At 37.5% G+C, this 26082-nt stretch overlaps 1 long non-coding RNA gene across 3 annotated transcripts in view; it reads left to right on the top strand.

The window, feature by feature from the left end:
* LOC111196306 (uncharacterized) overlaps positions 1-25735 on the top strand; it is a 35297-nt gene extending 9562 nt beyond the window's left edge. Inside the window, exons 1-4 of one of the 3 annotated variants that reach the window (XR_007424992.1) lie at positions 2565-2853; positions 19024-19083; positions 23422-23534; positions 23948-25735. This is a non-coding gene — a long non-coding RNA (uncharacterized LOC111196306). Of the gene's footprint in view, positions 1-2564; positions 2854-19023; positions 19084-23421; positions 23535-23947 lie in introns of those variants that run through there. The other 2 variants (XR_007424991.1, XR_007424993.1) reach the window with 2 other exon arrangements.
* Positions 25736-26082: the final 347 nt, after the last annotated feature.

The raw sequence follows: 26082 nt of genomic DNA, 5'->3' as shown, positions 1-26082 counted from the left end.
AATAAGATCGGCACAAAAGCAGATTTATGCTGAATGTCCACTAGAGGGTGGTAATGGATAAATTTTTTTTCAGGTTTATCCTGTTTTATATGCTGCCAGTCCTTAGTTCACTGGTCCACTCCCTCTTAGTTCTGTCTGGCACTGATATTGTTGCATTCCTGGTGGTGCGGTGTGTTTTTAACATGTGTTAAGTCTTAAAATAGATTATTGAAGGAGAACTCCGCTCTCAGCGTTTTTTTTTATTTAATTTTATGAACTCTATGTGTTAGTATACCTACTCCAAACCTTCATGCTCTTCTATGCAGTAGTGGAGGACATATTGGGTTTTCCCACCTGCAGCCTGGGTTCAAACCCTGCTTGTTCCAAGTTTCTCATATCTGCTTTTTGAGTTCATCCTGATTGTATTTTCCATAGACATGTGTAAATGTGCAGGAATGGCACAACTTTGCCATTATAGCTGCTTCAGAAAAACAAACTGATTGTATGTCCAGAAACCCTTGTATAGTGTTGCAGTGCTCTGAACAATTTCCTGTCCTTAGTACTTAGTAAAAGTTTTAATTTTATACACACACTAACCCCATGATTGTTGACTTATGTTCAAACACGTCAATTTCACTGGTTCTGGCATGTTTGAATATGTCATCATGGTATTAGGGCATATGAAAGCATCATACTTCTTTTAAAAAACATGTGGGAGATCAGCCATTTCAGAAAGCCAAACAGGGTTGATGGATTTGCAATCAGCAGCTTTAGTGTGGGTTTACAAAATGTAAGGAAACTAATTTTTCTCCTAAAACACACAAGACCTTTTGTCCATGCAGCTGCTTAGTTGACCAGTGTTCCTGATTGCTGGCTATGGATGAATTGGAATTTACAGGGCACCTAATTTTTAATAATACAATTAATACAAATTTAGCAGTTATACCTTTGTGGAGTAATGATAGCTTGCATGTTTGAGCTGAGTGTAGTTTTATTAAAATTAATTATACTACGCTGGAATGTGTTGTGTGGCAGTTCCAATATGTTCTAATGTAATAAAAGGCACAGATTAATTGAAATTCCCACAGGTTGGTATGTGAAAGCATTTACAAAACATAAAAAAGACCATTAGGTCTAGACAGTAATTTAATATCAATACAGATAGAAAATGTTTCTATAAAGGCGATATGTTGTATCATTATTTCCTCATTAAATGAGGAAATAATGATACAACATATCGCCTTTATAGAAACATTTTCTATCTGTATTGATATTAAATTACTGTCTTGCATTAGACTGAAGTTTAGTGTTGCTTTTAGTGTGCAGGTACAGAGCGTATGAAACGCAGGTAGCTTCTAACCAGAGATGCTATATGTATTATTATTTACACAAAATGCTGGAGGGTACCATAGCAAATGCTATAGTAACTTTTTAGAAATATGAAATACAGTGTTTAATACATATGTATACATACAAATGCATGTAAACATATGCTATACATCTATAGTGAGTAGAGAAATACAGTCCACATTTAGTAAGAGCTATTAATATATTAGGATAATAATAAATGTACCCACTGATCACTAGAGGGAAGTGAACACAAGCCTGTAATGGACATCATAGAGGAATTCTAAATAATCTCAAATTCTTCTTTATTAGAAGTTATTATAAAAATAATAAATATAAATATATAACATATATATAAGATAATTGTGTGTCCAGAAAGTCCTGGTAAACTATGTTAGTGATCATTACCATTTTAAATAAAGGTAATTTAATGGATAACACTGTTCTGATGTTGAATGACAATGTAATATTTATATATACATGAACAGTACTTTAATCCATCTGCTTTTTAATATAATATTATTTAAAGACCATTTCAAATCTGTTGTTTTAGGATTTATTTTATTTAATCATATATTCTTTGTATATACACAATCCCATATATAATTCAATAAACCCCCCACCCCACCCCCCCCAACACATACACACACACACACAAAATAAATAAATAAAAAACAACTTGTGATATGAATAATAAATTGATAGAGCTTTGTGCAGGATGTATGTAAATATTACTGCTGTCCACACAAAAACATCTGCCTACATAGTAACACCCTGCAGTGATTATTTTTCCCCACTGCTTCTGTTTATATTATATACATATTTCTTTATGATTAGACAAATATCAATCTATGTTAATTGTGTAAAATATGACACAATTTGACAACATTTTGTTTCACATTGGGATTGTTTTTCCTTTTTTCTGTAAACTAACTATTTTGGAGACATGTGGTTTTGTTTGGACAGTAGCAAAATGAAATACACAAAAACATTAACAGGTATGATTAAACATTATTATATATAGGCCTGGACAATAATTCGATATCGGTATTTATCGCGATAAGAAATGTTTCAATAACGGTGATATCAGTTTTGTGGTATATCGATATGTATTATTTACAGAATCACGGACAGGCGTTTTTTACTGGCGTCAGCTCGCCGCAGAGCTCAACACATTCAGCCCCCGTAGCTGGGCTGCGTCAGTGCGTGATGACGTAACCACACAGGCACGTAGCCAAATAGGCTAGGCTAGGCAAGGCTAGGTTAAAATGGCTAGGCTCGGGTCCGCTTCGCTACGCAGCAAAAATGTCTCGCGCTGGAGCCAAACGGAGCCGGGACGAGCGGATCCAACGCTAAGGTAGACTCGGTTCGGTCGGCCCCGGATCCTCTGCCGCGGGTCTGCTCGCGGGTCCGCTCGCTCGGCCGCGGGTCCTCGAGGCCGACCGCGGGTCTGCTCGCTCGGCCGCGGGTCCGCTCCCTTGCCGCTTTGCTGCAAATTGTGCCGGAGAGTGCAGCCGACCAGCAGCGGTAATGTTAATACATCTAATCTGTTCCACCACTTCAAGCAACTCCACTACATACAATATTTTTCTTATACTGTCTGAAGCACGTTTATAGCTTATGTTGTAACTAAGTTATTCATAGTTGATAAAGCCTGTAGGTTTGTTTATTTGACGGGAAAATCTTGTTGCTTGTATGTATATAAAGGCTTCTTGTATTCTATATCCTAGTTGAAACACTTTTGTTTTAATCTGTTAAATTTGTTCACAAAGAATAAGAAGCTCTGCCTCTGTTACAATTTAAAGTTATTTTTATTGGTAATAGTTATATAGGCTTAGTATTAAAGTTTTTGTGAAAGGAGGTTTCAAAGGCTTAAATTAAATTTTCAGACAGTAGTAGGTACAGATTTCCATTAGATAGATAGATAGATAGATAGATAGATAGATAGATAGATAGATAGATAGATAGATAGATGTGCATATAATGAGGGTATCTGATGCCAGCCATACAAAAAGTGCAAATACACAGTTATATAATACCGTATTTTTCGGGCTATAAGGCGCACTTAAAATACTTATTTTTTCCCAAAAATCGTCATTGCGCCTTATAATGCAGTGCGCCTTGTGTATGGATTTTGCTTGTGTTTACTGACCTCGATTTTTATGTGGTACACGGCGCTCTGTTGTGCAGAATTCCTCACCCACGCCAGAAAAAGATCCCCCTCTTGGGCTAGCGCGCGGTTACCTTTGACTGCCGTACTGCCTCTCGGCTGTGGCTCAGGGTAGCTAGTTTCCACTGTAGCTCCGTGGTCAGAACAAGGTGCCGGTAAACTTTCCTTTCCACCCGTTCTGGGGTAATAGCACAAACCGTTTCTTTTTAGCGCCCACTTCTAAGTAAAGTTAACCTCTTAACACGCGCTGGCCCACCGGCGGGCCAGAAATATTTAATATTTCATAACTGGCTGTGTTTCTGAATAGTTATGAACAGTTACAGGTTCAATATAGACATCCAATATACCATTTTAAAGCTTAGAATCTCTGCTTTTGAGCTATTTAGCCTATTTAGCGAAATATCCTTTCAGAAAATAAACATTTAGGGCGAAATATGCCTTGGTTATGATTTTAATAATTCATAACTCTCATATTTGCGTTTATCGTTCGTCCATATTTCATCGAATGCGGTCATGTCATACACCATTCGAACCGTCTGGCTCTCCGGATTCCAGAACTGTGCTTTTACTGTAGGATGTATGTTTCATGAATTAGAGCTGCGTCAGAGCGCATGTTTCCAGTAATAAAAGGCTCTCCTTTTGTCCGGGGTTAACCTCCGGTCACTGCCGCCACCCCCCGAACACACACCCGCGCTCAGCCACAGGTCCTACCTTCAAAACGCGTCCAGACTAAAGAGAATCCATCAATCCAGTCTCCTGTAATCCACAGTTATATCCAAACAGCGCTGGAAATCACTTCATCCAGAAATGAAACTTATCCAATCTTTATCTCTGTTTTAAAACCGTTTTATTCACCGAATTCGGCACAACACGCTATTATAGTCAGAAGCCTCGCGGAGTAATGCGGTACTTGCTGTGCTTCAACATAATATTATGGTCTGTCGGAGCGTTGTGGCTACCGTTGTCAGGAGCCTCGCGGAGTAATACGTACTTGCTGTGCTTCAACATAATATTATGGTCTGTCGGAGCGTTGCGGCTACCGTTGTCAGGAGCCTCGCGGAGTAATACGTACTTGCTGTGCTTCAACATAATATTATGGTCTGTCGGAGCGTTGGCTACCGTTGTCAGGAGCCTCGCGGAGTAATACGTACTTGCTGTGCTTCAACATAATATTATGGTCTGTCGGAGCGTTGCGGCTACCGTTGTCAGGAGCGTCGCGGAGTAATACGTAAGTTACTTGCTGTGCTTGTTGATTTATTGCTCAGAGATGTTGTTATTTTTCACAGATATTGTGAAGGATTTATTGCTCAGAGTTATTGTTACTGATATAAATAAAGTTTCATTTAGTGCGCCTTATAATCCAGTGCGCCTTGTGTATGGACTAACACTAAAAATAGACCGTTCACTCATCGTGCGCCTTATAATACGGTGCGCCTTATAGTCCGAAAAATACGGTAATTTAAATTCGCAGTGCTGCAGGAATTGCAGGGCTTCTTAGCAGTTTTCTGAGGCCTTTTAAGTATTTATATCGATATCGAAATTATATCATATCGACCGAAATTTAAGGAATATATTGTGATATAAATTTTGGCCATATCGTCCAGCACTAATTATATAGTGTACATAAAGACAGCTGTATTGTTAGCATGCCAGCTTGAATATAGTAGTAGAGTTGGGAGTTGTCATAGAGTAACAGTCCAATAGTCCAAGTGCAAAGGATGCATCCAAGAGAAAATTAAAAGGAAGTAAGTGGAACACTTGTCCATGCATAGGTCGATGTAGTGTGAGTTAGCCTTTGTGAATACAGTTCATTTTGGCTATAATGAGTCATTGTCCACATGAGAGCACCTGTTCCGGTTTAGACATCTGTTGTTCATTGTGGCATCAGCCTGGCTTAGTTGTCTTATTCACAGACTGGCAACGTTGTCTCTGTGAAAGAGAAAGAACAAGAAGAAATGTGTGAGAAATAAAAAATGTCTTGAGAAAAGATTAGCTATGCAGAGAATTGTCTGTGTATTTAAAGTTACCTTATATGAGGAATGCTGCATGAATGATATATTGGTGTGAGAGACTTAGGGGAATACAGCACACTCTGGGTATGATGAGTCCTCACCCAGACTACTGCACCACTTCCAGTTTAAGCATCTTCCATTGACTGGAGTCTCAACTTGGCTTAGCTGTCACACACTGGCAACATTGTCTCTGAGAATGAGAAGGGACAAGAAGACATGTGTGAGCACTATTAAATGTCATGAGAAAACAATTTCTATGCAGAAAATTGTGTATATATTTGACTTACCTTATATGAAGAATGCTGCAACTGCATGGATGATATCTTGGTGTAAGATACTGAAGCTTTTGGGAATACAGCACAGTCTGGGTATGATGACTCATGGCCCATACTATTGCACCACTTCCAGTTTATGCATTCTCTGTTGACTGGAGCCTCTACTTGGCTTAGTTGTCTCATTTTCAGACTGGCAAAGTTGTCTCTAAGAAAGAGAACGAGCAAGAAGACCTGTGTGAGCACTATTAAATGTAATGAGAAAACATTATCTATACAGAGAATTGTCTATATATTGGACTTACCTTATATGAAGAATGCTGCAACTGCATGGATGATATCTTGGTGTGAGATACTGAAACTTTGGTGAATACAGCACAATCTGGGTATGATGAATCATTGTCCAGACTACTGCACCACTTCCAGTTTATGCATTCTCTGTTGATTGGAACCCCAATTTCGCTTAGTTGTGTCATTTTCAGACTGGCAACGCTGTCTGTGAGAATGAGAAGAGACAAGAAAACATGAATGAGAACTATTAAATGTCATGAGAAAAGACTTTCTATGCAGAGAGTTGGCTATGTATATCTAGTTACCTTTTATAAAGAATGCTGCAACTGCATAGATATCATCTTTGGTGCTTGGAGTCAGTGGACAGCTTTGTGATTGTTGCTGTAATGTTGGAGGTCTTGGATGATATTTAACAAGTGCATATATATTACATAACATACATTTACATACTATAAACAAATACAATTTTAAGACATGCATAATTTGTAATATTAAATAAAAAAAAATAAAAACAAAATAGAGCTGAGGTGCCCTATAGTGATTGCCAGCAAATGATTTTTAGAAATCGACGCAGTACATGTAACAATATACACATTTTGTGTGATTTTACAGATAAGTTCAAGTAACCCTCTGCAAGTTTTAGGGCAAACTACATAATTAAAGTAATATGAAGTACCATATTTTTCACACTATAAGGCGCACTTACAAATCCAGTGCTCCTTATGTATGAATTTTACCATTCAAGTATTAAGAAGCAGTAAAGCCATTCTGCTGAATACATTGTACAGGAGTTTCAGTTTAGTTATTGTTGTGGAAATTTGGTGGTTTGGAGTGAAATAATAATGTTGAATGCTGAGTCAGGATCGAAGTGAGTAGCAAGGTTTTATTGAAGTCAGACAGTGTCGCAAACACCAAGAATCTGCTTGCTTAGCTACCCCCTTCATTCCTTTTTATATGCTCTCTTAGCCCCTCACCCCACACACGTTGTATGCAGCATGTGTGAGTACGTGGCCTAAAAGAGTGTGACCTTTGAAAGGTGTAAGTAGGTCACATGCGAAGAGCCAAGTATTGATAAGATAACCCATATGTTACTATTTACATGATTACAGACATTTTAACATTAAGAATCACTTAATTCCATTACAACATCCCCCCTTTGATTCTTAATTAAGCCTTATACATTATTCTCATTGAACAAATGTTCCAGGCCTAATTCTTCATCGAATTCTTCAGTCTTTGGGTCCTTTGTGATTTGCAAAAGTTGATAACCTGCCTGAATTAGTCTGTACAAAGTTTCAGTGACACAATTACACAACAACGGGCCACTCTCCTCTTACTGTCTCTAGATCTCAGTTTTGGGGTACAAGCAGAAACTAACTAAACTTAATGAGAAATTTTTATCTAAATAGACTGATTCAAGTTTCCTCACCATGACCCATTGACCAGAAATAACAAGACATTTGCTCTAATCTTGTTTGTTGTCAGAGTTTTCATCTCACGACAGGCGAGAAAACTATGTGTATTACCCTACTGTGACCAAATTGTGCTTGTAGAGCTAGCGTTAGCTTCCAGGTTGTAACTGAAGAGTATAAAACAACTGCCATCACAATTAGCCCTTTAGCGCTGATCATCTTTTAAGCTGTTTCTTCAGATGTAGTCGGAGCATTCTTGCTTGCGTATTCGTTCAATCCATCTTCATGGCCTTCTGGAACACTAGGAGCACATTTGCCTACGGAGGTCTCACGTAAGCATCCAGTCACCTGGCTCGTGGTTGCATCAGCACTGCTTTCACCTGGACACAGACAGAAACACGCCTCATACAATGAGACGCAATACCGTTAAGATAATGATAGTAACTTTTTTTTCGTTCAGGGGAGATGCGGATCTGCCGAAGACTTTCTCAAGGGCACTGAGACCTGTTTATATTTTTCTTGTCTGATTCCCCCTTTCTGGAGGACCAGGGGAAAGACTTTTAATCCAATTAATGCCTGTTTATTGTTTTTTTTATATATATATTTTTTCTTTCCAGGCCATCATTAATTGATCCTATCAACCCTTTTCACCACCCCAGGACTAGTAGGGTGATAAGTGTCATGCTTCTTCATATCTATACCTAAATATTAGGTCAAATTAACCTGAATGTAAATATGGAGTGCCATTTGTTACTTGAGAAGTTGTGGCAGACTTTGCACAGAGATTATCTCTCTGAAAAGAGCTTCTTCTCTGCTTCGCCATCCTGTGCAGCTGTAGAAAAAACCTTCACACATTTACTGAACATGCATACACAGACCACGAGAAACCGTTCTCCTCCCACTAGTATTATTTCCACAAAATTAATCTGCCAATGATGACATGGGGAATGACCCACAGGCTGAACAAGAATTTTTTTTTTCAATATAGCTATCTCTTATTAAATCCATTCCCCCCTTTTGCTCATGGTAACCTCCCCATGAGCACTACCAGTTAAGCCTTCCATGTATACCTTTTGGGAGACATAGTCTATGTTGCTGTATGCACTCACACATTATTTAGCTTTTTCATTTTTGTTTTTTCTTTAACACCCCGCTTTAGTTCATTGAATTCGTTCCCCTTCAGTGGCTATGTATGGAATGTCTAGTAAGGATGGTTTCTCTTGGTCTGTGGTCTGTTGTAGGGAGTTTTGCGGCGTGACGACGGTGTCGGCGCGTGCTGTATGTTTTGCCACGTGGTCTGCTAATGCATTACCCTCGATGCGTTACCGAATCATTTGCATTAGAATATGCAGCGCATTTAACAACTGTAATTAGTAATGGTAGGCCATTCACCTGTTTGTTTCTTTTAATTCCCATTTTTCTTTTATATTATATTATATTTATATTATATATTCTTTTGTATTTTCAGGTTCTTGAAAAACCCTAGGAACTTAAATTTTCAGATTTCTATAAATCTGGTACCTTTCTTTGCCCATACATATTTTTCTGAATTAGTTTAAGATTTTTTATGTATATATATAAGTCCACTTTTTCCTTTGATCTCAGTTTGCACTGGAAATACCATTTCCACGTTTCCGTGGATGCGGTGTATTTTATATTCGGGCGCTCAGTGTCAGTATAATCATTAGCCCGATATCCTGCTATGGGCGGGTAGGTTTAACTTAACAATTTTAAATCTTTCAATTGTATAGTGGTTTATTCTATTCAAATGCAAAAAAAAAATAGCTTGGCACATTATCTCAAACATTTTGTAATCTAACATAATTCATGATTAAACTCAATTCCGATGTTAGTATGAAAACAAAACAAAATAAAACGGTTCAAAAAGTGCACTCAAATGTCAATAAGACATTGTTTACATGCTACTAAACTTATGGCACGCTCAACCTGAATGGTAAATTTAACATGTGTTCATAAGAAACTTAAAACTTTGTGATTTAAACCAACAAAATCAGTTCTTAAAAAACACATAGCCCAAATATAAGCTTATGTAGCAGGCCAAATTAGCTTAAAGGGATAGTTCGGGATTTTTGACATGAATCTGTATGGCATCAACATGACCAGTGTCGTGCATTCTCACTGACTTACCCCCGACCATGTCCGCTGAGCGGAGTTCTTGTCCAGTATTGTCCGAGCCGAAAGTAGTCCGGCATGTTTGCTGGGGTCACGAAACGAAAGCGTTTTTCTTCCCAAAACAGTACGAGTGCAAAAGAGTGATTTATTTGCATAACAAAAAACGGTGTCTGCAAAAGTCACGCCTCATTATCACTGGGGCACTACTTTCATTTTGGATCAGTGCGCATGTCATTCTAACTGCGAGCAGCGCACTAGTCTTTCAGATCATTGGCTGCGCTCAGCTTCAACCAGCAACGCAAAGAGCAAGCTTTAGAGAGAAGTTTATCGGCTTTTATAAGCTTCTTGAACACAGATTTATACATTTGTATGTGTGTGTGTTAAAATGGTGCGGACTTGTGATTATCCAGGCTGTAGCAACAAAGATGTGGCTGATTCTCCGCACAGTTTCCATCGTATCCCCGTGACTGACATTGCTCTCAGGCAGCTTTGGATACTTGCAATGGGCTTCCATGTGGACACCAAAGTGGTGAAAATTAAGAAGCTTCGTGTTTGCGGTGCGCACTTCAGCGAGGATGACTATGTTTCTCCATGCCCGCTGTTGTTTGTGATGCAGGCAGCAGCTGGCCCGCCGACGTCCTCATCAATTGACAGGTTCTGTATCTCGGGCATAACTAAATCCCACTCGTGGCAGCAGTAACATTCCACCTCTGTCGGCATTAGTTCGCACTTCAAACAAGTGCACCAGGATTTGTCGGCCACCCTTGGTATCGCAGCAGCAGCGGCTCCAGCTTCGGTCTCAATCATTTCTCTGTCCACCCTCTCTCTTTCTGCACGATCCAATTCGATTTGGGCAAGTTCCTCCTCAGTATACTCAGGCTCATAAAGATACCCCCTTGGCTCTGAGCGGAAATCAATATATTCCTCGTCGCTCTCGTAGTCCGACATGTTCCCGAACAGTAAACAGTGAAATCGAAACCGTAGGCTAGCTGCCAGGTTGCGCAATCGCGCGCACTGATCCAAAATGAAAGTAGTGCCCCAGTGATAATGAGGCGTGACTTTTGCAGACACCGTTTTTTGTTATGCAAATAAATCACTCTTTTGCACTCGTACTGTTTTGGGAAGAAAAACGCTTTCGTTTCGTGACCCCAGCAAACATGCCGGACTACTTTCGGCTCGGACAATACTGGACAAGAACTCCGCTCACCGGACATGGTCGGGGGTAAGTCAGTGAGAATGCACGAAACTGGTCATGTTGATGCCATACAGATTCATGTCAAAAATCCCGAACTATCCCTTTAAACCACAACAGGAGTAACAGTCGTTATGGTAACACTTTATAATACTGTTCCATAGTTAATAGGTAACTAAGCAGGAACTAAGCAGTAATTAATTAATAGTGCTGCATTAACACCTAAATATTTTCTATTAACTACCAGGGAGTACTGAATAATTACTCAGTAGATAGTACTGAACTAATGATTATAGTAGTTCACTATTAACTCCACAATAATTACTAAGACTATCTCCCAGAGAACTACTTACTAATTATGTCTCCTTTATAATAACTATTCATTAATTACTGCTCGAATCAACATTAATTACTGAAAACCCTTACATCCCACCTGGGGAACTATAGATAGATGCTAGACTATAGATAAATGCATATTAATTGAAGGCATATTTGAATTAAGCAAGTGACACCTTTGTAGTGGTAACCTTAATTACCTTATTATCCTCAGTTCCCTCCAAATATTAGCAACATATAGTAAAATACTACAGTTATTACTCTGCTTAACCATCAATGTTTGGAAGAAAAAAACAACATTATAACGTAATATTATTGCATAGAAGACATTGATGAAAGTTCTCCAGAAGGCATCTAAGACTGTAAGAATGATTGTAAGACTGTAATAATGTAACAATCATTGCTTTAATACTAGGTATCAGCCTTATAAAAAAGTGCATCTTCAGTGTTTGCAGTCTCACAGAGATTTATTATACTGCACATTATTAGGGTAATTACGGTAATTTCACAGCGGGCGCAGCTCTCCAGGTCCTTCGTGTAAATTCTCTGCTGTGCTGCTGCTGCTGCTGCTGCTGGAGGAGGATTAAGAAAAACTCTGCTGCTTTCATATTTCTGTATTTGATTGAAAATAAACTAGTAATCAAGATATTGAGATCTTTTCCAGCTTATTTTACCCCTGGATCAGAGGAGGACTCTTTGTGGGTTGTTAACCAGCTTTAGGATGTGTGTTAGCTAGCTAAGTTAGCTAAGTTGTGTGTGTAGTTAGCGTTAGCCAGCTAAGTTAGCTAGGTTATGTGTGTGTTAGTTAACTGGCTAAGTTAGCTAGGTTATGTGTGTGTTAGTTAACTGGCTAAGTTAACTAGGTTATGTGTGTGTTTTAGTTAGCTAGTTTAAATGTGTGTTAGTTAGCTAGGTTATGTGTGTTCGTTTGCTAGCTAAGTTAACTTTTATGTGTGGGTTAGTTAGCTAGGTTAAATGTGTGTTAGTTAGCAAGCTAAATAGCAGATAAACACACTGATAGAGGCTAGTGGTCCGGCGCTGTGGAATTACCGTAATTACCCTAATAATGGGCACTTAAAAGTCTGTGAGACTGCTAGGCTAAAGATGAACGTTTATAAGGTTGGTGCTGAAAATTAAAGCAGTGACCATTAAAACAAAATTGAGTACAGTCAGTCTTAGAGTCTTCTGGAGAACATAAATAATGTCTACTATGTAATAATATTACGTTATAAAGTTTTTTTTTTCTTTCAAAAATGGGGTTTAAGCTGATTACGACACACTGTAGTATTTTACTATATGTTGCTAATATTTGGAAGATAATGATGATAATAAGGTAATTACTACTACTACAAATGGTGTCACTCAAATATGCCTTTAATATCACCACTGATAGAATAGTTGTTTGTGTAGACTGATTTAGATCTATAGTTCCCCAGGTGGGATGTAAGGGTTTTCAGTAGTTAATTTTGATTTGAGCAGTAATTAATGAATAGTTATTATAAAGGAGACATAATTAGTAAGTAGTTCTCTGGGAGATATGTAAGTCTCAGTAAGTATTGTGGAGTTAATAGTGAACTACTATAATCATTAGTTCAGCACTATCTACTGAGTAATTATTCAGTACTCCCTGGTAGTTAATAGAAAATATTTAGGTGTTAATGCAGCACTATTAATTAGTTACTGCTTAGTTCCTGCTCAGTTACCTATTAACTATGGAACAGTATTATAAAGTGTTACCAGTCTTTATTTCTGTGACTCCCTGTGGAGCACTGAATATCAAAGACCTGCGCTCTGGCACCCTGCTAGGTCTTGATTATCAGTGGTATTTGTTCCTGTAAAATCCCTGCAGGCCTTCCTTGTGAAAACCTCACCAAAAGAAATCTCTACTGTATAACACTTTTTGCTGTTTTGTTAAGAACTCAGGGTGGTCGCCGCTGTTAACATGAGTTCTAGGTGAAAAGAATTACGCTTCATAATCATAGTCTGGACCGTGGTTAATATGTGAACTGCACTGTAACTCTCTATTTCCCATTTCATAGGCTTTGCTACTAAAAAATGTTTAATAGTTTCCTCTTGCACATTAACAATACGTCACATGTAACCAAAACTCTGGACCCTCCATGCTAGGCTGTACCATGCATGATCACTCTGAAAATGTAAAACTTCAAAAGAGCTGATTTAGTGACATCTCTAATTTATACATGTACATTTTCTGGCCAGCAAACGTACAGGACAAACAGAGGATATCAAGAAAATAATGTGAAAAATTTTGTTACTATTGGTGGATTTTTTTTTTCTTACTATTGGTATTTTTTTCCTTTTTGTGTTATCCTAGATTTCATGAGTTCTAATCACATACACACCAAAATAATAAAGTTCCCAAAAAACATTTAAAAATCTAGAAACTCTAAAGCACATAATTTATATTTTCTTTTCCCTTTTTGTTTTGTTAGGTTAGGTTAATTTCCTCTTTATGTTCAAAAATCCAATTAAAACATTTATACCCTCTTGTCTCGGCAATGAGAAATCAAATTATTGGACTAAAATAGAGAAAGAAAATTGGAGTTGGGACAAGACTAAAGCTAAAGCATGATGAGCACTGGAATTGTGTCTCATCATACACGCTGGTTCTGAAATCTAAACGGATAGAGCCCATAGACCTATCATTCGTTTCCATATAAAGTTATTATTATTTATTTATATATATATTCATATATTTCTACTATACTATTGAAAATTAAAAAGAAAAAAAATTACTTCCCTTTCTGTTGTCTCAGTGGTAGGTTTCACCGCCCTGCACCCTCTCTCTCTGCCGCCCGCCACTCCTGGTGTGCTGCTGCTGCTGTTTCTTCCTCATCTCTTGGGAGTATTGTTTTTGGACAGTTTTTAGAGTAATGTCCATGTTCGCCACAGTTATAACATCGTCTCGCAAATGTTGTCTTCTTTACACTTGACTGGAACATTGGCCTATTTCCAGCGAATCCTCCGCTGCGCCCCCGATTTCTTCCTCTGCTTCCCACTCTTCCTAGGCCTCTTCCTCTGCCTGTCTCTCGTGGGCACAGACAAGGAGGGCTGCAACTTGCTTGATCCAATGTGTCTGCCCTCTTTTTCTCTTTTCTCTTCATTTCATTCAAGGTAGGGCGACAAGAAATTACAAAGTCCTCCAATTCTTTTCCAAACTTTCATCTTCCTGCATTTCGTGGGTCGGGCACATCAGAAACAGCTTCCATCACATCTATCTTTTCGGTCCACTACCAATACACCAACATAGAACCAATCTTGCCCCGGATATGACCAGCTTGGTGCTTGGGCTGATCCTCTCTCTCAGTGCGCACTGACTCCTGCTGATCCACTCTTTCAGAGCGCACTGACTCCGGGTGTGGGGAACTCTGGGTGAGTTGGCTAGGCTCCGTACAGCTCTTCCAGCTGTTGCTGCGCTGCGCTGTAGATCCAGGTCACTTGCAAAGGTTCTGGTCGTACACGTTTTCTTTTTTTTCCTTCCAGATCTTCTCGCTTTATCTTGGCTGGTTCTGGTCCTTTTGGCAGGGCGACATTGAGGTGATGCAGGATCGGCAGTACCTGAGACACACTGAGAAACTTAATTAAAAATAACCTCCCCCCTTTTATCTCTAGATCAAATAAACAACAGGAAAAGATTCCTGTGTGACTCTCTCTTTTTTATTATAAAGGATCCTACACTTAACACATTACCAAGACACACAAACAAATAGTAAAATGAAAAAAGAATTTTCAGAATGTTCTTTCCGGTTTGCACAATTTTCTTTTAACTAATATTAATTATCCATTAATGTGATTAATATTAATAATCAACCAATTTAACCAATATTTCACTCTTTCCACATAGTGACTAATATTAAGCTTTTAGGAGTAACAAAAACATCTCTCAGTTCGGAGAGGATAACAGATGCTAAGGCTAAGCTTCCAGCCTTAACAAACAAATATCTCTCAGTTTAGAGATTTTCTTCCCTTTCTCCCTTTTTTCCATTTTTGTTTCGTTTTTTTTTTCTTTCATTTATTTATCTGGGATCCCAGGTTTTTTTGCTCTCTCACTTGATTTGATGACTCAGCAATTTAGCCCCAGCAACGTGTCTCACCTCCCAATGTCCTAAGCTATCCTCTCGCTTATTCTAATGCCGCTTCTCCACAGGACCCGGGTCTACCTTAATTTGATAATACGTCTATTTTCAAATGCCTCTCTATAGGACCAGGCTAGTCCATCGAACAATAACATTCATAACAAATGAAATAATTATCACCGGCCTCACTCTACGAACAGGCTATTCGCTTACACCGTCGTGTAATATCTATATAGGAGCAGGTTACTCCATCGTCAAACACCTCACTATTTCCAGGGAGAAGCGCATAAAGGGATATAATATATATATAATAATGTTGTTTTTTTTTCCCAATCGTACTTTTTGTTCCAATTATAATAAATTAATTGTCACTCATGGCCTAAAAGAGTGTGACCTTTGAAAGGTGTGAGTAGGTCACATGCGAAGAGCCAAGTATTGATAAGATAACCCATATGTTACTATTTACATGATTACAGACATTTTAACATTAAGAATCACTTAATACCAGAGCTATTCCATTACATTATCCAGCAGTATTAGCATTAGCTGCTAACTGCGGTAAACTTTAGCTTTTTGCCCGTTCAGAGGCAAGTATATTGGCCTGTAGCACTTGTTTAACGTCTGACTCTTCAGATTTTTTGCTGTTGTAAGAATTAGTTTTGTTTGATTAGGTTAGCTGCTCTGAATTAGAAGGAAAACATGTTTTTTTTGACACTGTTTGTTACCAGTGTCACATAATGCACCTTATAATCCGGTGCACCTTAAGTCTGAAATATTTGTTGAAAGTGCGCCTTATAGTGCGAAAAATACAGTATGCTGTAAACCAGTTAATAGGGCACCTCAGCTCTAGCCTATACCCAGTTCCCACAGGGGCCGTCCGGCATTTTGTCATACCCCTGTCCCTCACCCCAAATTGGTGGACAAAATTCCATATAGCTGCCATTATGTACCTTTAATACAAGCAAGTTAATACAACACATTCATGATAGCTGAAATAAGTAGGCATTACAGAAACACATAAACTCTCAATTGAAATGTCTTTAATATAGATATGATCAATTAAAGTGCCATTTTCAGTGGTTGCATCTTTTACAATTTGAGTGAAGCCATTATGCTGCATCATTTCACTCACTGTATTGGACACAAAAAGGTTTTCATTGAAGTCACCCATAATATTTTTTCCTCCTGCAAACGTGTCAATGACACTGATTACATTTGACAGCTTGTTAACAAATGCTTTTAAACTGTATGAAGGTGGTCTATACACAATTGCAGCTGTTCAGGTGAGGAATAGTAAACTGCATGCACTCTATGTTCATACAGGGTAAATCAACAAAACTACAGTTGATCTGTGTTTTGTAATACACACCAACACCACCATGTTCTTTTTCTTTCAACTTAGCAAAGAGTTCCTCACTTTTGTCTTATGAAACAGACCTTGGGCTGTTGCAGAATGAAAATCCACTTATTTTTAGATCATTTTCACTTTGACTTGACTGTATCCATGTTTCTGTCATGCAAATAAAATCAGCTTCCATATACCTTTTGTCTTGTTTTATGTCTTCCAGGTGACATGACAACCATTGAACATTGTGCAGAAGTACTTTAAATGATAATGATGACAGATGTGTTTCTCTAAGTGGCTCCACAAATGCGGGCATAGTTTGCATGAAACTTTCTATATCAGGTTTTGCATAAATAGCTGTTTCATTGAAATCGTCTATAATGAGACCTTCCAGAGAAGTGACACAACTTAATGCCACATATGCTTGTCCAGGTGCAAATATCTTTTTAAGTGACACAACAGCTTTATCCACAGTTAGACCTTGTACTTTGTGAATAGTGCAAGCCCAAGATAATTTCAGGGGAAACTGTCGTCGTATGCCACCACTTCTTGTGACTCTTCTTCTGGTTCAATTGGTGTAGCCTTTTCCAGTCCTGGTTTTAAGGATGGCCGTTTTGCTCGTAAGGCTCTACCAGCTCTTTCATTGTCAAATGTCACATATACTTTTGATGGGAAATCTTCTCCAGGATTAAAATGTATATACTAACTGTACCAAAAGCACCATTCACAAGTCCATCTGAAACATCAATGTTTTTAAGGAGCATGACTCTTGCATTGATTGCAATGTGAACTGATCGTGAAAGTCTTGCAAACATTGCTGTGGTGGCTTTTTGAAAGTGTCCAGTTTTCGGGTCTCTCTCATAATCTTGTGCTCGAATAACTATAGTATCTTTGCATGTCTTGTGAAGCATTTCTCTATTGTGGTCATAAACTTCATTATTTGTTGCATAAATATGCAAATTGGAAGTCATGTGTTCTTCACCAGTTTCACACTGTTTCAGCATACTTATATCTTTTTCCAACAATGGATGAGACTTCTGTCGTTTTCTTAATCGATTGAGCAACTGTGCGAATTCCACATCTTTCTGTCTCATTATCTGACTCAACTCAGCCAAAGCAAAATGGTCTTGCCATAGATTAATTCCCACATGATCAGCATATAAAGCTTTACCCTTAACTGGATTGAGCTGATAAAAGTCTCCAACTGCGATGATAGACACCTTTCCAAAAGGTGAATAATCTCCAGTTTGTTTGATCTGCCTCAGTCTGCCATGAACATATGCAAGGAGTTTGTGATCAACCATTGAAATTTCATCAATAATTAATATGTCCAGGTTTCCCAACTTTGTTCTCAGAGAATTAATTTTCTCATCTCCCAGTGGTTGATATGGTAGCTTTACATCTGTACAAATAGCTAAAGAAGTATGTATTGTGCAGCATTAATGTTATAAGCACTTACACCAGTTGGAGCTGTCAGTAACACACGTGTGTCGTCAGGATTATTAGATAAGCGAGATAGGATATGGTGTGCTTCATAATATATTGCTTTAATCAGCATAGATTTCCCTACACCTCCAGGGCCTGATATAAACACATGAAAGGGTTCTGGAGTGTCACCACGTGCCTTTTGTAAACACCAGTGTCGGATTTTATAAAATATCCGGGACTGTGTCTCATTCATTGAATGTAGTAGAGCCATGGCTTCTTCCTTTGGCATGTTATGAGAATCATCCTGTAATGAATAGATCAGTGCATTCTAAACGTTCACGTTCAGTGTCTGGACAAAGTTGTGCCCACGCATCTTCCATTGGACCATGTGCATCTAGGTTTTCCTGAGCTTTGTCTATGGAGTCACTCTTTTTCAAACATGGCCATATTTGTGTCTACTGTGACTTTCACTGAGACAAGTTCATTATCAGAATATTTCACAGACCCAGTTTCATAAAACTCTTGATATGTCTGGAAAGTGGATGGTTTTAGTTGGTTTTAGCAAACCAGGTTGGAATTCCTAGTTGTCTGACCATTGCAAGCAAATCTTTCTGCACGCTTTGCCAGAACACTGGAGTACCTCTGATAGGTTTCAAGAATTTATAGCCTTCATCAAAATGTAAAATGCGTCGTAAGGATTCATGGTTTGTCAACATTTCTGAAGTAACTTCAGATTTCTGTGTGGAATGTCCTTTTCTCAATGCGATTGATACATTTGATACAACCTGATTTAGTTCCGACAAATACTGGCCATAAAAGATAAAGTCCAAGTTTTTAGCAAATCTTCCATCTGCATTGAGTATTCTTGAGTTTAAATATTGACATAATGTCAGCCTTTCTGGTCTTGTCTCATGAAAAGTACCTGTGCCTTTAGGAAACTGAACTGGGAAGCATTTGGCCTCATTTGACTCATCAGTTAATAGCCTGACTGGATTATTTCCTTCTGCAGGTGCTACCGACATGATCCCATCAAAATGCTGATCCAGAACCTCTTGTGCTACATCAACAGGTTGTAAACAAGTATCCATAAACATGCCATGTTGTTGTCGGTCAAGAAGAGTTTCATCAATGTTCTCATCCTCATTGGTATTGTCAGTGTCTTCCTCATTACCAGCTTGTTCACTTTGGTCATCACACTCATCTGCTCCTGCAGTGTTGCTCAGTGGATTAATCCAATCATTGCTGAATTTAACATCACTGTAGAATTTTCTCTGGGTAGACAAATTCATACTTATAATGTCCCTTGTATGTCAACTGTCTTTTCAATTTCACACGGATCATGAGATCAGCATTTTCTGATCTTGGTAAAAGCTCAGCTGCATCAGCTACATTTGATGGCACACAGGTTATTGGGCCTACGACAGAGCTCTGTGATCCTTTTGGCAGTGCATCATCTTCATGAATGGTATATGCATTGCAATCAAATGACATTCCAATGAATTTAATATTTGCAATTCATGAGGAACTGGATCTAGTGACAGATTATTCACAACACTCTGTTCTGGCATTTTTGCATTACAAATCTTTCTGTGACAAGTATAACAAATCCAAAGAGAACCAGCCGGGCTACTTTTAATGGCACAATGTACATCACAGCTCTCATTGCAAATATGCAAATAATCCTCAGTGACACACCTTTCCGCTATACATGCAACTGCTGGATCTTTTTTCAAATATTCATGTTTTCGACATCGTATGACTTGGTGTTTGAACAGAGCTCTGTGACAAACCGAACACACGTATTCTGGACCTGTGCTTATTTTGTTTTTGAACTGTGTAATTACAAAATCAGTTTCTTTTCTTTTGTTTTTATTTATTTGTCTTCTTTCTATGTTTCTGTTTTTCACACCCTGGGCAAATGAGCTGTCTGCTTTGTATTTTGAAATTGAAATCTGCTTTACATGTTCTCTGTGCTCGTCATCTGTATTGTACTTAAGTACACTCAATTGTTTGACATGCTCTCGGTGTTCACAATGTTAACATTGTGCTATGTAAGTGAGGTGCACTGCCACCTAGTGTCCACATTAATTTCCTACTCTCAGATGTGGCCATTGGAGGTTATTTAAATTAACCTGCATTATGCTTGCTCCAAACTTACCTATTAATTCATATGAAAACATATATTAGTTATTTTTCCACATGTACTTTATTTAAAGTAAGACCTGACCAGGTGAAGCTTTAGTTAGCTTTGGGGTTTAGCCGATATAACAGGTAAGCTACAAATGTTACCCGAATATCCGAGTAGCAAACGCGGCTGCCGCGCTAAACTAGCCCCGGCAAACATGCTAAGCTAACCTTGCGCAAGTGTAAAAGGGTGAACAGTTATACGAAGTAATTTTAGAATAACCTGTGACTGAGTGATTTAATGTGTAAATAGTGGAATTATGATTGTGTTCTCCATTAATGGCTGTTACTAATTCAGACTACTTGTCTCCAGGAATGAACGTGATTACTGGGCCAGGGATAAGGCTCTTATAACGGAGAGCTAAACTCCACTAAGACCAGCTGGAGGCAGCGTTAGCTCCTTATGTGGAGAGTTTTTACTTTTAGTCTAATACAAATTTCTTAACTAACATTATTAATAGTGCTTGTTGTATTTTATTGTCAGTATACATATTGTATCGCATACGAACAAGTGTGTATAGTGGGTATATATTTACACTTTTATTTGCAAATAAGTTTATGAAGCATGTTATGTTTTTGCTTTATAAAAATAAAATATAAAAATAGATTAGCTGGCTGTGTATGAATGTACTATTACGTGAAACGAAGTTTACTTTGATGGCTTATGCAAACTATTATATTATGGTTACATTACTCATGCATTTATACAAAGCATCTAATCAGAAATCAATTAAATAAACAAATAAAACTGACCCTACTTCTAAGTATAATGTGAGGGAAAATGTATAAAGTAAATATAGAATATTTAAGTTTATCTGTAATATTTGGATGAGTAAAAGAGAAATAGATGTGCTGTTTTAGATTTATCCTGCGATCAGAGTTTAATAACTTGAACTAGTACAGTGCTCACGAGCACAACGCGCCCGACATGATGGCGTATGCGGACTCCAGAGCGTTTCCGAACGCGCTGCCTCTTAACATCCCTTCTGGTTTAAAATGGTGCTGAACGAGGGCGCTGCCTTTGAAGGCAATGACTACCTAGGCAGCTGCCTTTACATTGAACCGCAGCTAACGTGTCACTTTTAGAAATATGTAGATTTAACACAACGTGTCAATTTTCTAGCCATCTAAATAGGGCAAAAAGTGTCAAATTTACCTACACAACACACAAAAGGTCCCTAATACACCAGTTTGCGCGTAAATAGCTTAATACGAGTGGGAATACGATTAGCACATGGTTAGCTATCCAGCTCAGGGCCTAACGGGTCACACACGATATTTTTCATCATCATCCTGTGTTTTGCATTTCATTAATTAATTTAATAATCTGTGACTAAATGCTTTTCCTTGAAAAAATACATATGGCACTATATATATGACACTGCTTTGCGTGTGTGTGTGTACATATATACACACACACATACATACACACACAATTTTCTACATACATTTATTTTCATTGTACTCATATACTGTTGTTCTTAACACCGTTGTAAGCTCATACATTTATAAACCTATATAAACATATAAAATATATGTAACTCAACATAGAATTCCAATAACTATGTGACAAACGTTAAGACTTCAGCTTTATTTTATCTTATTTAGAACTTATACAAAACCATCCTTACTGTCTGATTTACAACTAATACTTGCAATAAATAGATATGCTCGGATAGGAACCTCTCTCTTTCTAATAGACAAATAGATTTTCAGCAGGTTATATGTGGTCTCTTGCTGCGCTCTGGTGGTCATTTGGTGAAACGGCTACAGTTGAATTATTCTAAATTAAAGCTCTGCTGAACTTTTAATCTTTTAAATTTAATCTTGCTTGTTTTGCTTAATTGAACATTTTTATCCTTCTTGGTCATGCTGGTCAGCCACCTGGGTCATTCTTGTTTATGCTCCACCCACTTAATTTTTTAAAATTTGCATAATATGCAAAACCTACTTTTGAGATCTTGTCCTTCATCATTACATGATTCTCAGATACCCTGTCAGTTTAAGTAGACATACACCCCCAGGGGGCGGAGCCAATGCTCGATAGCTGTTTCTCTAGAACCATACAAGCTATCAAGGTCATCCTTGCCAATTATCATCTATGGCCCATGTACTAATGGTACACCAAATGAAAATTTGATATGGACTCTTTTGTGGTCACTATAAGCCAATCGCATTCCAGCAAGCTTTTGACAGGCTGAATGTTAATCAGGTAAAAACTTATACACTTTTATTGATATTATTGGTTATTGATATGTGCCCTTTTAGGCCTCACTGCTAGGCTCTCAGCATGATAAATGTGGCTTGTGTTTTTCAATTTAAGAACTGAAGTTGTTTCACCAAATGTCCACTAGAGTGCAGCAAGAGACCACATAAAACCTGATGAACACAACAGCTCAATTTATCAATGCTTTTCAACTAGTTTACTCACACCACTCATCTAGCATTGCCATTACTGTCTTTATGGTCATGCTGGTCACCTAGCTTGGTTATCCAGTTTGGTGATTTCGGTCAACCAGAAAAATGTTTTAAGCCTAACTGGCCTCCAGGGGCCTCTTTGCCTGTAACGCTCGAACCCTGTAAATCGCCGCTTGCGGCTATATTTATTATTATTGTTGTCATGTCAGTTCTGTTGAATATATTTACATTTTCTCCACTCTTTAAAAAAAACTTTGTAGCACTGGGTCCTGCCCTTTTAATGTTTTTCTACTGAGAGCACTTCTTACGATGGTCTCCTTTTATGAAAAAGAATGTAACTTTACGTTTCATAGAGATTTTTGGCAGAAGTTAATATAGACGTCAGGACATGTTGTCATGTTATTCACACAAAGCAATCCAGACTGTTTTAATACAGAGTTCCCTAATGGTGGAACTTCCTTCTTCAAACACCTCTAACAAAGTAACTACTCTAACCTCATTTCCTTCTTCATCTCCTTTCCTCCTCTATATCATTATTTCTCTTTGAACTCCTTTAGGCCCTACATCTAAAATGTTTTTACCTTTAACTTCTATTACTCTGTGTATTACTCTTCTATTACACTATTGTAAGTCACTTTGGAGAAAAGCATCTGCCAAATGTAATGTAATGTTTTTGGATGATAGACCATTCTCAGCACAAAAATTAAATAGACTTGGTTGTGATATTAGCAGAACTCTTTCCATTTCTGTGATTATGGGTGTCTTTATGTTTTTATGGTTTATGTTTTTAAAATTATGTTTTTAGGTACTGTCAAAAAAGGCATAAAAGCACATGGTTGAAGCTCTTAAAGAAGATCTGAGAAAGAGAAAATGCCCTGATCCTAACACAGCCCCTCCATGATACGGACAGACTCGGAGGTAAGAGTTGTTGACCTGGAATCCACACCCATAAAAGAGTCACTGAAAACCATGAGATTCAGCAGTAGTAGCTAACAATGTAGTCCTACAAAACTACAAAAAATTAATTAATAATTTTGTTTATGGTGAAAGAAAACAGATATAAGAATACTTGTTAAGGCTCATTGATTGCAAAGACAGAGCTACATAACTGAAACTCTTTTATTTTCCATGTTCAGAGTTTTACTTTAGGGTCTTCTAGAATAGATTTATATTAGATTTAGATTATTTGAAAACAAAATCTGTGCTCATTGAGGACATACTGTCAGCACTTAAAGGTATGTAACATGCCAGAGTATGTATTCTTTGTTTCTCAACAAAAATTATGTGACATCTCACAAATTCTTTAATCATGTTCTTTTTTTCTTTCTTAGAATTACCAGGTATTGTGAAAAACTGAAGGAGGTTGTGTCAGCAATGAAGGTTCCTCCTCTCTCACCGGAACCCTCATGCTCTACATCATCCAGTGATCTTCAGCCTGCTGTATCAGCACCAGTTGAAATAGTAAGGGCAGAGGCAGTATGCACTGAAAATATGTTGTACTTTGAGAAACAATTTTTTAGCCTGGTATGTGTCAAAGTAACATTTATGTAAATGGCTGGACAAAAGTGATTGAAGCACAGCATACAGGCTGACTACATACATGGTGCTGTTAAAAAAGATTATAAAGAAGTATTAACCGTGCAGTCAAGGCCCCTCCTAAAACTAGAAAATTTGACCATATTAGTCCAGTTCTATGAGAACTGCACTGGTTAGCAGTCAAAGTCCGCATAGACTGTAAAATTGTCCTGTTAAAGTAAACAGCCCCATATGCATTTCAAAAAGTCTGAAATTTTTTTCTGTATTTTAACATCAAAACAATCAACATGAAATGGACAATCACCATATATCATACACTTTAGCTCAAATATAATGGCACTCTTTTCCTTCTGTCAGCCAGTGTAGGTTAACTAGATTTACCTTATCTAGCTAGCACTACATGGCAAAATAATTCTTACGCATTAATATAAATAGCTTGCTGCAAAGCTAGCTAGATGCACCACTAAATACACACAAAATATGTTACTATAGTTGGAAAAGTAATTTTAAAGAAGAAATCCCTGGAAAAATCTTAGTAGCCTGTAAAAATATCAACCTAGCTGGTTGGAGCTAACTCATCAGCAGCAAACTACATATTTTATTCAGCAGTTCGAGGTAAAGAGTTTAAATCTTTTAACAGAAACCCATATTAATATTAATTATTCTACTTTGTCTTAGACATTGACACAGGCTGCTTAGTTAGACTTACCAGCGTTAGTTAGGTTAACCAGCTAAAGTGCTGACCTTCTTAACCAGAAATGACTTTTCAAGACCTAAAACATAATATAACTGTAAATGCACTGACATCTTGTCTTTACCATTTCTTAAGTGTTTGGTTTGATTTGTGTGTTGAAGGCTGTTTTTTATGTTTAAGTCTGAGAGAAGCATTTTGTGCATATTTTTGTGCACCTTTCTCATTCCTTAGAGAGATAAACTGCTTCAAGTGTCATCTCCCACCTTGGCGTTTAAATCGTCCATCAGAATTTTCATGTCTCTTTTTGGTGTCCGGTCAAAAAGGGACTGTAAAGAGCTGTAGAAGCCAGCTTTCACCGGCACATGTCATGGGTCCCCCTAAAAAGAAGTCTTCCTGTCCAGGCAGTTACTGGGATGAAGTTGTTGTTGCAATTTCTGTAGCAAGAGTTTTAGTAAGGTGGGGTTGCTAGCCTGTCACATATTAAGTATACTTAACTAATGTATATTTAAATGTGAAACCATTTTTAGATTATTACTTTAAATATAAAACAAATTGAAAGATTTGCTTTTTATACTATACTTTAATCCAACTTAAACAATTGAATTGACTTCACTCACATTCTGAAGCAAACATGCCTCAAGTGTCACATAAAGTTAAATGAGTTAATTTCTTATCACATTCAGGTAATAAAATGTACATTATTGTCATGTAATATGTATGTTGTATGTATGTATGTATCGGTGTATAATTAAAAACATTCTTACATTCATCTTTACATAAACTCTATCTTTAAATTAAGTATTGTAGTATAAAGTAAGTTTTGTAGCATTGTATATTGTATTTTTATGCTTTCAACTTTAAAATTAAACAGAAAGAAAATTGGACTAAAGTGAATTTTCTAATGTATTTAATTTTTCATAAATATTGAACATATGAAAACACATATGCAGAAATTTTTAACAAGCAATTAATCACTGACTTCAATGTTTTTGTATTTTTTAACGTAACAAATAAAATGAAAAAAAAAAACCATTAATTCATATAGACTATAACTACTGGGATTCCCGCTCAATTTTTGTTTCTACACAAATCAAGGGTGTTCAATAGGGATGTAACGAGACACTAATATCATGAGACGAGACGAGACACGATACTGGGTTCACGAGAACGAGATGAAACGAGACAAGATTTAAAAATAAAATTTCAAAAATGAAAAATGGCTTGAAAACTAGATAC

This window comes from Astyanax mexicanus, chromosome 17, assembly GCF_023375975.1.
Source record: "Astyanax mexicanus isolate ESR-SI-001 chromosome 17, AstMex3_surface, whole genome shotgun sequence".
NCBI lineage: Eukaryota > Metazoa > Chordata > Actinopteri > Characiformes > Acestrorhamphidae > Astyanax > Astyanax mexicanus.
The sequence above is the reverse complement of the archived record's forward strand: the minus strand, read 5'-3'. Positions and strand labels throughout refer to the sequence as shown.